General features: G+C 39.7%; 1 protein-coding gene and 1 long non-coding RNA gene across 11 annotated transcripts in view; one reads left to right on the top strand and one right to left on the bottom strand.

The window, feature by feature from the left end:
- LOC134292956 (uncharacterized) overlaps nucleotides 1-12,467 on the bottom strand; it is a 46,520-nt gene extending 34,053 nt beyond the window's left edge. For both annotated transcript variants that reach the window (XR_010000044.1, XR_010000050.1), the window contains exon 1: nucleotides 12,033-12,467. This is a non-coding gene — a long non-coding RNA (uncharacterized LOC134292956). The remainder of the gene's footprint in view (nucleotides 1-12,032) is intronic.
- The window catches only part of lrrc4c (leucine rich repeat containing 4C), a 1,096,970-nt gene that overhangs the window by 77,916 nt on the left and 1,006,128 nt on the right, over nucleotides 1-12,926 (top strand). The gene's annotated exons all lie outside the window — the stretch shown is intronic.

The following is a 12,926-nucleotide window of genomic DNA, read 5'->3' as shown; positions in this document are numbered from 1 at the left end:
TCTCCTTTCCTGTAGTTTGAAGCCATTGTTCCGTGTCCTAGTCTGCAGGGCAGCAGAAAATAAGCTTGCTCCCTCCTCCCTATGACTTCCCCTCACATATTTGTACATGGCTATCATGTCTCCTCTCAGCCTTCTCTTCTTGTTGGTGTGTGTGTGTTCAAGTCATTTCAGACTTATGGTGACCCTAAGGAGAACTTCTTACAGGGGTTTCTTGACAAAATTTGTTCAAAAGGGGATTGCTTTTGCTTTCTTCTGAGGCTTAGGGCCTTTCCACACAGCCATATAACCCAGAATATCAAGGAAGATAATATGTAATATCTGCTGTGAACGGGGTTATCTGAGTCCACACTGACATATAATCCAATGGAAGGGCCCTTTGAGACTGACTTGTTTCGCCAAGAGAGGATTGGAACTCTGGCCTCCAGAGTCATACCCACTTCACCATGCTAGCTCTAATGGAATTCTGAAAATCACCATCACCACTTTTTAACTGGACCAGAAACATATTGATAGTGAGTAGAATTTGAGCCAAAAATGTTCAGAACAGAACATTCAAGATTTTAAAAAGTACAGAAGACTAACCAAAGTTATTATCAAGCTCTTATAAAGAATGAAAACATTTCAAGTGAATTTCTGATATAAAATGGAATTCTAGTTATTGTTAATGCATTTCTGATCCAAAGCAAAGGTGGTGATGATGACCTGTCAAATGGCTATAATCCTAGATATTGCAAGGAGACCTACTCCTCATTTATCTCTTCCAAATCATAACGATACACTTTATAGGGTATCAGAAACATGAGGAGAAGGTTGTCCATAATGCTAGTGATCAGAAAATGGGAGTATGGTGTTCCTATAAGGTGTGGGACAAGGGTCAAACCAAACACACAAATGTATAAATTTATTTAACTATATGGCTGATTATTGGCTGTAGTTCTTAAGAGCTGCATTTTCCCAGAATTTTAAAGCTTGAATGGCCATAGAAAACCCTGAATTGCAATGTGCTAAAGTAGAATGTTTTTGTTTTTTGTTGATAGAATTGGGTGCATGTGTCTCTCTTAAATATCTAAATTTTACCCTTTGTATTCTGTTGCTTATTTCACATCTGTAATTAAAATATCTTTTTGGTATAGAATAAGGAGATGGATTCTTGTCTTATAGGGTAATGAATGTTTTACTAAAATATTCTAATGTTTGTACTATTTGGGAGCATCTGAGCTGCAGCAAAGCCAAACAAAACACACCATTTCATGGAAAAAATAGATTTTTATTCATAAGCTGAATTGCAACTCAGATATGTTTGTGGCTTGACGTTTTGGACAGGGAAGTATTATAATCTAGTGAAGCTTGGAGAAGTTCAACAAGAGTCAGAAAACCCATTGTGTTCCCTTAGTGACCATCTTCCATGGTAATGCATATTTTGTTACATTAATATTTGTTCTCAGGATTGTCCTCTGTTAACTTTCTATTGAAATCAAAATGTGTCAGTCTAATATTATCTCTGTAGTTTTTTCTTCTTATTCTCAATGTAAGAACATAACTACACAGCAGGTGTCTTCCCTCTGGTCTGCCAACAGCACAGTATGCGCTATTTACCTTAGCCACTCTCTATGTACATCCCACAATAGTCAAGAGCATTCATACTGAGTTGTGTCTGTCAAATGTGTGTACAAGGACCTGAAGAGTGAACCAAAACTCTACCCCTTTTGGAATCAGAAGCTTAAAATGCCTGTCACAAAGTGCTTCTCCCATCTGTTCATGAGTTTGCTAATGAAAAATTCCCCTCTCTCCAAATATAATGAGGAAAGAGAAAGCTGTGCAATTCTATGTGACATTATCTAGCTTCATGGTGATCTGGATTGTGCCAAAGGATATCTCAGATGGCTGTCCAAACCAGTCCCTCTGGGTATCTCAGTAGGAAGGATTAGAATAACAAACCTCTCTTTAAAGGTCTTAGCAACTAGCATGTTAGACCATGCTGTAAAGCTGTGGCCTCTTTTATCTGGCTACTGATGTCCACTTCTTCCTGCTACTCCCCACATGCATTAAAAAAAAAAAAAACCAATAAGGTCCATATGTTCTTTTCTTTTACTGAAAACAACATTCAAGCCCTAAAAAAAAATACAAATTACTTGACATTGAGATCTAGAGTAATTCTATAGTATTCTTTCAGCCCAAGTATTGTCAAACTATAGGGTTTGTTGTTGTTCACAGTTTCAAGTATCCCGTCTTCTTTTCTCAGTGTTTCTTCAATATTTTTTCCATATGCTTTCAAAATAGTTATTTTATAGGCCTTTTTTTACCTTTAAATGGCATGTTAATTTATCATTTATTGCTAATATTCATATTTACATAATTTCTACCCCTCCTTTCCAATTTTTTGCTATTAATAGCCTTGCTGCTGATATCAAATTGTTTTTGTTTTCTTTCTAATCATTTGTATTGTATAAAGATAACAATATAGTCAACAGATTTCTATTAATTTTTCTCTTCATAATGCCTTAAATCTCTGTTATAACTTTTCCCCAGAACCTCTGTACATATTTACATTGCCACCGCATGTGAATATTTGTTCCCATTTCTTGGCAACCCCTCCAACATTTTTTCGAACAGCTCTTATCCATATTATGTATCTTTTGTTTTCCGTTCTTGAGTTGGGAGTATAATAACTGCTTTGGGAGATAGTAATTGGGCATTCGAACAACATGGCCCATCCAGTGGAGTTGGTCTATGTATGAAAATTATACACCCTTCATTTTAATTAGAAGTAATTTCAAAGTACCCTTCCCATTTGGTATTGCTAAAGAACACTGACTCACTTCCACTCTAAACTATTGTGAAATTGCTGGCTCAAAAGTCACCAGTATCTCGAATTAACAAAATCATTTACAGATATCTTACAGAGATGAGTTTTGAAACATTTTTTTTCATTAATTGCACAGCTCTAATATCTACTACATGTAAGCAGTTATATTTTTAAAGGAAATCATAGCAGCATTGTTCTCTAACCGCTTCATGTCAAGAGAAAACACTAAGATGCTGTGCTGTGTATGTTGTGTAGCTTCACAACAAAAATGCATTTGAATCTTTTTCTCTACATCTCTTGGGTATCAGTGTAAAAATAATGCACACTGGTATCATTTCTCTATAAGTAGTTTTTCCCTTAAAGCTAGCCATTTCTTACAAAGGTAATATTAGGAACAGTGATTGTGGAGACAATGTAAGGGAGGGAGGAAATAACAAACATTTTGTGCTATAGTTTATTTCATTCTGGATAGTTTTGTTTTTTAAAGGAGGAGTGTAGGTTTTGAGTTACTGATGTTAAAAGCTAGCATTTCTGTTTTCTCTTCCTCATGATATGAGCTGTTCGACAGTGCAATATGCTGCCTTGAAGTGTGAAGTCCTTTGGAGGTTTTTAAACAGAAGTTGGATGGTCATCTGTCAAAGTGCTTTAATTTTGTGTTCCTGCATGGCAGGATGCTGGGCTGGATGGTGCTTGAGGTCTTCCAGAATTCTCTAGTTCGGTTTATGCATAGCATACAGTAAAGCTCTTTGCTACACTATTTTTCATATAATATCTGGTAACAAAGTGTAATGTGGTATTGTTATTGGGAGTCAGGCAACACTAGGAGTTAGGCAGCAAGATGCTTGTTTTTAAATTTATTGTCCTTCCAACTCTGTTGTACACCTGCGAGACATGGCCCATCTACAAATATCATTTTGAACTTTTGGAATGATTCCATCAACATTGCTTCTGAAAAATTGTGCAAATCTCTTGGGATTTGTACAAACATCAGCATTTGGGAAGAAGCAAAGACCACTAGCATTCAAGCCACAATTCTCCGCCGTCAACTTTACTGGACTTGACCATGTTGTTCAAATGCCCGATCATCATCTCCCAGAGCAGTTATTTTACTTTCAGCTCAAGAATGGAAATTTGAATGTTTGACAGCAAAAGAGATTTTCAAATAGGGTTGTTGTATGTATTCCAGGCTGTATGGCCATGTTCCAGAAGCATTCTCTCCTGACATTTCGCCCACATCTATGGCAGGCATCCTCAGAGGTTGTGAGGCATGGAGAAACTAGGCAAGGAAGGTTAATATATATCTGTGGGAAGTCCAGGGTGTGAGAAGAGTTCTTTGTCAGTTGGAATGTTGTGTGAATGTTGAAGTTAATCACTCTAATTAGCATTGGAAAGGTTCGTCTCTTGTCTGGAGAGAATGCTTCTGGAACATGGCCCTACAGCCCGGAATACATACAATAACCCTGTGATCCCGGCTATGAAAGCCTTCGACAACATAATGATTTTAAAATGGGCTTAACGTTAACTGCAAAAATGTGGAAAACATTCCAAGAACTAGAAAGCCCTGCCCTTGAGCGTTCTAACTGGAGGTCAGGTATTACCAACGGTGCTGTGGATTTTGAAGAGTCATGGATAGAAGATGAGAGGGGAAATGTGCCAAGAGGAAAACGCATCAAGCAAACCCTTGAGACGATCTGGAAATCTGTATCATCATTGTAAAAGACCATGCAGATCCAGAATAGGTTTCCACAGTCACTTATAGACCCATGACTAAGACCTTGGTAGACAATCATATGGGTGATTGTCTATGAGGGAGGTTAAGAATGCTAAAGTGTACAGTAATCTGTATTTAACCCAGTGATTCTGGGACTTGTAGTCCAGCAAGGAAAAGTAGTTTGATATTTTAATCCCTCTCTTAGGGCTTTATCAGACTAGCATTTTAAAGCAGGCACCCTCAATTTTTTAGTGTCTTCTGCCTCCTGTAGGAAATGTAGCTTGGGTAGGCGAGGACCCCTCTAGCTGAGAATATCAAAGGCCCCACCCAAAACTACATTTCCCAGAATCCTGCATGAGGCAGAAGAAGCCAGGAAAGCGGAGGTGCCAACTTTAAAATGCTAGTCTGATGAAACCCTTAATCTCTGTTCTTTCTTCCTATCTTTCTCCAGATGCTCAAGGTACGATGACCTGCACAAATGGCTAAAAAAAATAATTTGAAAACTTCAGAAGAAAAGAATAGTTCTTGTTTTCTACCTCTCTTCATTGCATTGCCTGGTTTGCAGTGGTGACAGTATGAATCCACAATGTCAGAAAATCCAAAATCCAGAAACCCAACAATTCTATCCAATATCATAATTCAAAAGATTACCCCCTGTCACCTTTCAGTGGCACTTCAATTCCTTCTCTTTTAATATGCTATTTGTATAACTCATTAATAGTATAAATATATATATAAAACAGGCATTCTGTGCATATCTGTATCATCTTCTGAACAGTGTAAATGCACCTTGGCTCAAAATCTCAATGATGATTACCAATTAATAACCTAAAGTTATGCATTTGTAATTGATTTATATTCCCTACATATTCAATAGAGAAAGAAGTACAAAGGAATGTAGAAATCTCCCAAACCAGCCACTGTGAGTAATGGGAGTCTGTTCTCTCACCAACTAGATCACTGATACTGATGTTCCCCCGTTCCTCCATCCCTGTAATCAAACTACAGTTTCTGGCTGTTGACCAGAGATTGCTTGTAGGGGCAGAGTGAGAAAGTCAGTTTGCTGCATCTTTATTGACAGAAGAGATCTCCAGATTCGGTTCAGAGATGCTACTTAGCTACTTAATTAAGGGCTTGTCTACATGGGCATGAAAACCTGGACTCACACCTCAGTTGGATTTTGGCTGTCCTCATGGCATTTCTCCATTCTGTTAAGCATTAAGAGTTAAACTGGGTTAACTCATTTCAGCTCCAGGCTAGTGAAAGTCACAGGATGATGTAGAGTTTGTTTGAAATGCTGGAGTATCCAGGTTACCTACAGGATTGCCCCCCCCCCCAAATATAATCTGCCTCTGGGGAACATTTCAACCAACTAGAAGCTGACTGGCAGCTGTCATCCAGAGGACCTTTTCATTGGCTGCCCCAAGACTGTGGAATGACCTGGTGGAAAAACATTGACAGCTAAATGAGCTGTCAGAATTGGAGATACAATTAAAGACCTATCTCTTCTGGCAGGCCTACCCAGCCAATTTGAAATGAGGAATTCTAATTTTACATATTATTAGTACTGGTATTTTAAACTTTGTTCTATGTTTTTAATATATTTAACGGCATTGTGTTTTATTTCTGTGTTTTAACTATGTTGTATCCCACATCAAGCCATGAAATGAGGCATGTAACAAATAAAAATTGTTGTGTTGTCGAAGGCTTTCATGGCTGGGATCACAGGGTTGTTGTATGTATAGCCATGTTCCAGAAGTATTCTCTCCTGACGTTTCGCCCACCTCTATGGCAGGCATCCTCAAAGGTTGCCTGCCATAGATGTGGCCCGGAATACATACATACATACATACATACATACATACAGCCCGGAATACATACAACAACCCAATAAAATTTGATGTTGATAATGCTTTTGTTGTTGTTGTTATATCCCAATGGATTCAGGGAAGTGTGGAGTGCAGGATTTGGTCCAATTTGGACGGGTGCACTATTCACTCATGGCATTGCCCCAGTCACCTTTTCTTTGCACTCATGAACACAGGGAAAGGGGGACAGATTGTGCCTGTGTCAGTTCTGTCACTGCTCCTGGCCAACATCAGAACGCCATGTGAGCTTTTGGTCATAGCAACAACCCATTCTTACATCAGCAGAAGCATATGTGGTTCCCTCCTTCTTCCTTGTCACATAGAAATATTTCCTGGTGTCAGCAGGGGATTCTCCCTTAAAACCATAAATATTATCAAATGCTGTAAAATACATTAAAAACCACCCTGATACTACGTAATGTATTATATACAGGGTGTTTGAAAAAGAACTCCCTACTCACCATTTAATTTAAATGGTGAATAGGGAGTTCTTTTTCAAATACCCTGTATAATGTATACATATCAGGCATGGACAGACATTTGGACACAGGAGACTGCATTGCATTTTAATATTTGATGGATGGAGCAAACCAGTAGCCGGTGGGTGGAGAGTGATTGTGTGAACTAATTGAAAAACACATGAACAAGTGCCTCTTATGCACACTTTGCATATCTTGTTTGTAATGAAAAAAAGGAAAGGACAATACAATGTTTAAAAGGAAGAACAATTTTAACCAACATAAACATAACAGTATTACAAGACCCCCAGATGTTATCCAGCCTTAATAATATTAATAACAATAACAACAGTAATAATAATAATAATAATAATAATAATAATAATAATAATAATAATTAATTGTACAGCTTTCTGGCATTGTATATTTCTGCCGTTTCTGTGACTGTTCATTTGTATGTTGATTCTGTAGCTCACTTGTCGATGGATGTCCAGAATTGGCAGTATCTACTGCGGTCCTTTTTATCCTGCGCAACGACCGAGCCAGTATAGACTTGGTTTTGGTTTGTTTCTCCATAGTGCTAATGGGTTAGGTGCTCTTAGTTCCACTCCTCAGCTGAGACCTCTCTGGCTTGGTTTGACCTGCTGGTAGTTACACTACTGCCAGCACAGCTCTCAGCATCCTCATTTAAGCTCCCCACCACAACAAGGTGGCAAAGGTATTGGAAAATGAACATGCAAAAATACTGTGGGACTTTCGAATCCAGACTGACAAAATTCTGGAACACAATTTGCCAGACCTCACAGTTGTGGAAAAGAAAAAGGTTTGGATTATTGATGTCACCATCCCAGGTGACAGTCGAATTGAAGAAAAACAACAAGAAAAATTCAACCGTTATCGAGACCTCAAGACTGAACTGTAAACACTGGCATAAACCAGTACAGGTAGTTCCAGTGGTAATTGGTGCATTGGGTGCCGTGCCCGGCATTTAAAAACAATATTGTTAAAAAACAATAAACATTGATAAAATTACAATCTGTCAACTGCAAAAGGCCACCTTACTGGGATCTGTGCACATCATCTGAAAATACACCACACAGTCCTAAACGCTTGGGAAGTATTCGACTTGTGATTTTGTGATATGAAATCTGGCATATATATCTCATTTGCTGTGTCATACTGTGTCTTTGTGTCAATAATAATAATAATAATAATAATAATAATAATAATAATAATATCAGCAGGAACTCCAGGGGGCATCCAGTTCAACTCCTTTCCGCATTGAGTCAGGAAAGAGACAGTCAAAGTACCTCAACACATGGCCACCCAGCCTTTGAAATAACAATAGTACAGTAGAGTCTCGGTTATTTGACTTAAACTGGTGGGCAGAATGTTGGATAAGTGAAAATGTTGGATAATAGGGAGGGATCGCTCACTCACTGGCCTCCCCTTTCTGCCTCCTCCAGGCCCTGCTTCCTTCCTCCCCCGCTCATCCCAGCAGCAAAGATGCTTGCCCGCTCACTCACCAACTGGGTCCTGGTTCTGCCACCACTGTCTTTGCCACTAAGACCCGGCCTGGTGAGCGACTAAAGGAGGGTGGCAAAGGCAGCAGTGGAAGCAGAAGCAGGAGCCTGGCCGCCTCTTCCAGCGGTGGCTGCTGCCTTTGTCTCCCCCCTTGCTCTCTCACTCACCTGCCCTCCCTCGCTCTCTCACTGGGCTGAGTCCCGGTAGCGGAGGCAGAGCCAGGATACAGCTGAATGAGCGGGTGAGAGAGCAAGGGAGGGCAGGTGAGTGAATGAGAGAGTGAGAGCAAGTCACAAAAGCTCAGCGACAGCAGAAGCAGGAGTCTGGCCAGGCTCCTGCTTCTTTCACCACTGCCGCCTTTGTTGCTCACCCTCACTCTTTCATTCATTCACCTGCCCTCCCTCCCTCCCTCTCTCACTCATGCACCTGCCCTCCCTTGCTCTCTCACTCACTCACCGGGCTGGGTCCCGACAGCGGTGGCAGAAGCAGGAGCCAGCCCAGTAAGTGAGCGAGAAAGCCAGGGAGGGCAGGTGAGTAAGAGAGAGAGGGCAAGCGACAAAGGTGCAGTGACAGCAGGAGCAGGAGCCTGGCCACCTCTTCCAGGCTCCAGCTTCTGCTGTTGCTGCTGCTTTTGTTGCTTGCCCTCCCTCCCTCACTCACTCACTCACTCACCTGCCCCCTCTTGCTGTCTTGTTCACTCAGCAGGCTGGGTCCCGGCAGTGGTGAGCGAGGGAGGGTGAGTGAGTGAGCAAGGGAGGGCGCCCTGGCCTCGGATAATATGGAGTGTTGGATAAACAGCAGTTGGATAACCAAGACTCTACTGTAAGAACAATAAGGGATAGGGAGAGGAGGAAGGAAGTGCAGAGCCCCCCAAAATGCTTTGCGGAGTCCCAAGGGCTCCACAGAGCATACATGGAGAACCGCTTCATGTGTTTTTTTAAAGAAAAAGAAAAATTATTTTCATTTTAGAGGGAATTTACAAAGAAATATCAGCCCCATCTACACTGCTATTTAAAGCATTTTGAAATTGGATTATATAGCAGTGAGGACACAAACGGTGGAATTGAGTTTCATCAAGCCTTTATATGTGTATGTTGGGGGGGGGGGTGTATGTATGTAAAATAAACTTCACATGTGGCAACTAATTGGGCAGATCTCATTCCCAAATGATAACATATTAGGAAGGGGCCACAAGGGCCATCCAGGACAACTTCCAGTCATGCAGGAATACACAACCAAAATGCCTCTGAAAGATTACTATCCAATTTCTCTTTTATGACCTCCAAAGAAGATGAGTCCACCATCCTCAAACATAGTGTACTTCACTGTCAAGCGGTTCTTACAAAATTGCCGCAATTACTTACTTAAATGTACTCTACTTATTCAGAGGGGAAGGATTAGCTATCTAGCCAATTGAAGAGTGATCACTACTTCACAGTAGATAGGATATAAAACTGTCTGCTCATTCAATTAAAGGTGTCTGATGATAAGCACATGTTCTGCTGAACAATCATCTAAGAAGCTGGACGGATGGGCTTCTTAGCATTTTATAAAGAAAAAAATCCAGAAATAACAGTATCAAGTCGAAGTATTATAAGAAACAGGCAGAGACTGCTATCACAGTTAATATTATTGTTAACCTTATGATTAACCATAAATGCATATAGAAAGCTATGTATGTATAGAAAAGGATGCTTGTTATGTTGTCCAAAATCTCAGGGTTTGTTCCATGCATATCAAGCTCTAATGAATCCCAATAGAGACATGCGGAGGTCAAGGGCAGAGTCAGATATAATTTATTGTTTCATTGGCCAAAGAAGGATGTCAGGGGAAAATTTCCAGATCTGACATAACCTACAGTTACAGACATGGACATTTTACCAACATTTGAAATGATGCTTTGATTAGTATAAATTACAATCTGCAGTCTTATTGATTTAAAATACATTCATTGTTGGAAAGTTTACAGTTTGTGATTGGTGTGCAGTATGGTAGGAAATAACATTAATGAAACTTTTTATTAAGAAGAATTGTTGATCTTATCTTCTGGATCCCTGCTGCCACCTTTCCTTCTCTGGGAGATTATTAACATAGAAAGTGAGTACTTTAGGGAAAATGATATTTTCTGATTGATATCGGCTAACAAGATGAAAGTCTCATTGACTACTTATTTTAGGATGATGAGTTTGGGACTTCTATGGAGAAGAGCCTATTGTGTAGAGTGTGTGGGATCAGGATGCATCCAGCTTATATCTGCATTTCAGTTGTTAATCTGTTGTCAAGGGCTTGGTTGCATCTTTCTTTGAATTCATCAGGTGGTGGAAAATCAAGGAGGGAGCTGTCAATGTTCAACTAAAAGCTTTTTCCAGCTGGACATCAACACTTTGGAGAGTCCCAGCTTCAGACAACATACATGATTTATATTTCCCTGTGAACAGTGATTAGGAATGAGTCTCTGTGAATTCTGATGCAAAACAACCTGACCAACACTTCTTGGGCTAATGGGCAAATTAGCTATTAGTCATCCATCCATGTTTACACCTACATATATTTGCTTAAATGAGTAAACAACTAAATGCATACTGAAATGCATAAATTGGGGGATGTTTAGAAATGTGTAGTAAAATGCAAATATTTCTGGTATGGAATATTTCTGATTTGGATTCTAAATGCATGGTTTTGTTTTTTGAAAAAGAGAGACAGAAAGCAATGGACTAATATAGCCCTTTAATGAATTCTGTTAATCAAAATAAATTTATTGTTCCACTCTTTGCACATGCACATCAATATGGACAGATGCAAAAAAGTTCATGTCAAGTGTAACATTAGAAATGTGGGAAGGAAGAGAAATTTAAACTGACCAGTGTTAGATTTCCAGGCCATTCTTCACTAGCTGCTAGCTTTCTACCTTATCAATAACCAGACAATCAATGGAGTGATTGATTTCATTTAACTCACAGAACTGGACTGAAGATGCAGTGTGGCTTTAAATATTCACCAGAGGTGAGCAAGTTGAAATCCTTCATATTTTGTTGGACCTGGCTCCCAACATCCCTCACCACTAGGTGTGCTTTGGCACCGCTGGGAAAACTGATATCCAGCACCAGCTGGAGAGCCAAATGTTCTTTAATCCTTATTAATAAATTTCAAGGTACATTTTAAGAATTGTAATATTAGTTTGCATAGAGAACTATGTTGTTAATTTTTTTTGTCTATTGCGAAGAAAGGCCAGTAGCATGCATGGTTAGAAAAATTGCCTGTTCTGTTTAACTGTCATTGTGTTGTTGAAGAACTTCACCTGCCTATTTATGAGTGTTTGTCAGTAGAATTTGGCACAGCTCCGCCGCAGTACAAGGACACCCCTCTGTTCAGTGAAGCACTGAATTGAATGAGAGATCAACAGAGGGATGACTGCTCACTTCATGTTTTCTCTGTTGGAATCGGGGAAGCCCAGCTGCTTTTCAAAGGCTAGGCTGAGGACAGAACCAGATTCCACACTGAGAATAATTAGGAAGAGATAGGTCTCATTTAATTACTTGAAGGCATTATTCAAACCATTGTGCAGCAACTGCTGTGCTCTATGCTTGTTGAGAACACAAAGTGGCCTTCATTTCCCAATTCCCTCCGCCCACTCCAGAATAACCAGGGCAAAAATGTTGAAATACCTGTGAGCAGAATGAAACCTTTTTTTCCTTTTCTTTTGAGTATCTTCTTTCTTCTTTTGACTTCCAGATGGGCCCAAATGATTTCCCACTTGGTAACTTCAAACACCTTGACTTAATCCATTAAACAAATCTCAGGAGTCATCTTGACCTCCTTTCTTAGCAGACAACTTTGATTTGAGGAAGATGGCAGAGGAGGTCTCTATGCAGCTTTTTGAATCGGCAATGCAAACGTCTACAAGTAGAAGGGTGGGGGCGAGATGGGAGAGATTTCACAGAGATGTGGGAAGGATCCGTTTTCCCCCCAAATCTTTGAAATAAATATTTGGAGTCTGGGTTTTTCAAAAGATGAGGAGAAGTGTTGGTAGCCATGGTGACACATGGTACATTCTGCATAAATATAAAATCCCAGCTGTTTAGAACCATAAGCAGGCTATATATAACCACAGCAGAAGTGATTTTAGCTCAAAATTATTAACACTCTTTTTAAGGAGTTAAGCCCAAATCTGCATATATTCTGGTGCATTGCAATATGATAATTGCTTCAATGTTTCATATTAATCACATTTCAAGAAAGGAAAGAGAATGATGTGTGTGTCTAGACGTTTTAAATGCAAGCTTCATATCTTTCTGTTAAATATACGAGCCTCAAAGGACTGGCCATCTGTCCAGCACCAGGATAATATACATATCATAATATTTGGTACTCAGTACTACTTGAACAGAATATATAACTACCTATTCCAGAAGGTGCTTCTTGAAATTACAGTGCCCATATTTGAAATCACAAATATCCTTGGTTTGCAGGAGGTATGTGCAACACCGCCCAAATAATTCTGAAAGAAATAATGAGAATAAAAAAGGGAGAACTGATTCAGATCAGGGGTGCGCAACTGG

Source organism: Anolis carolinensis, chromosome 1 (assembly GCF_035594765.1).
Source record: "Anolis carolinensis isolate JA03-04 chromosome 1, rAnoCar3.1.pri, whole genome shotgun sequence".
NCBI lineage: Eukaryota > Metazoa > Chordata > Lepidosauria > Squamata > Dactyloidae > Anolis > Anolis carolinensis.
This window is presented reverse-complemented; position numbering and strand designations above follow the sequence as displayed.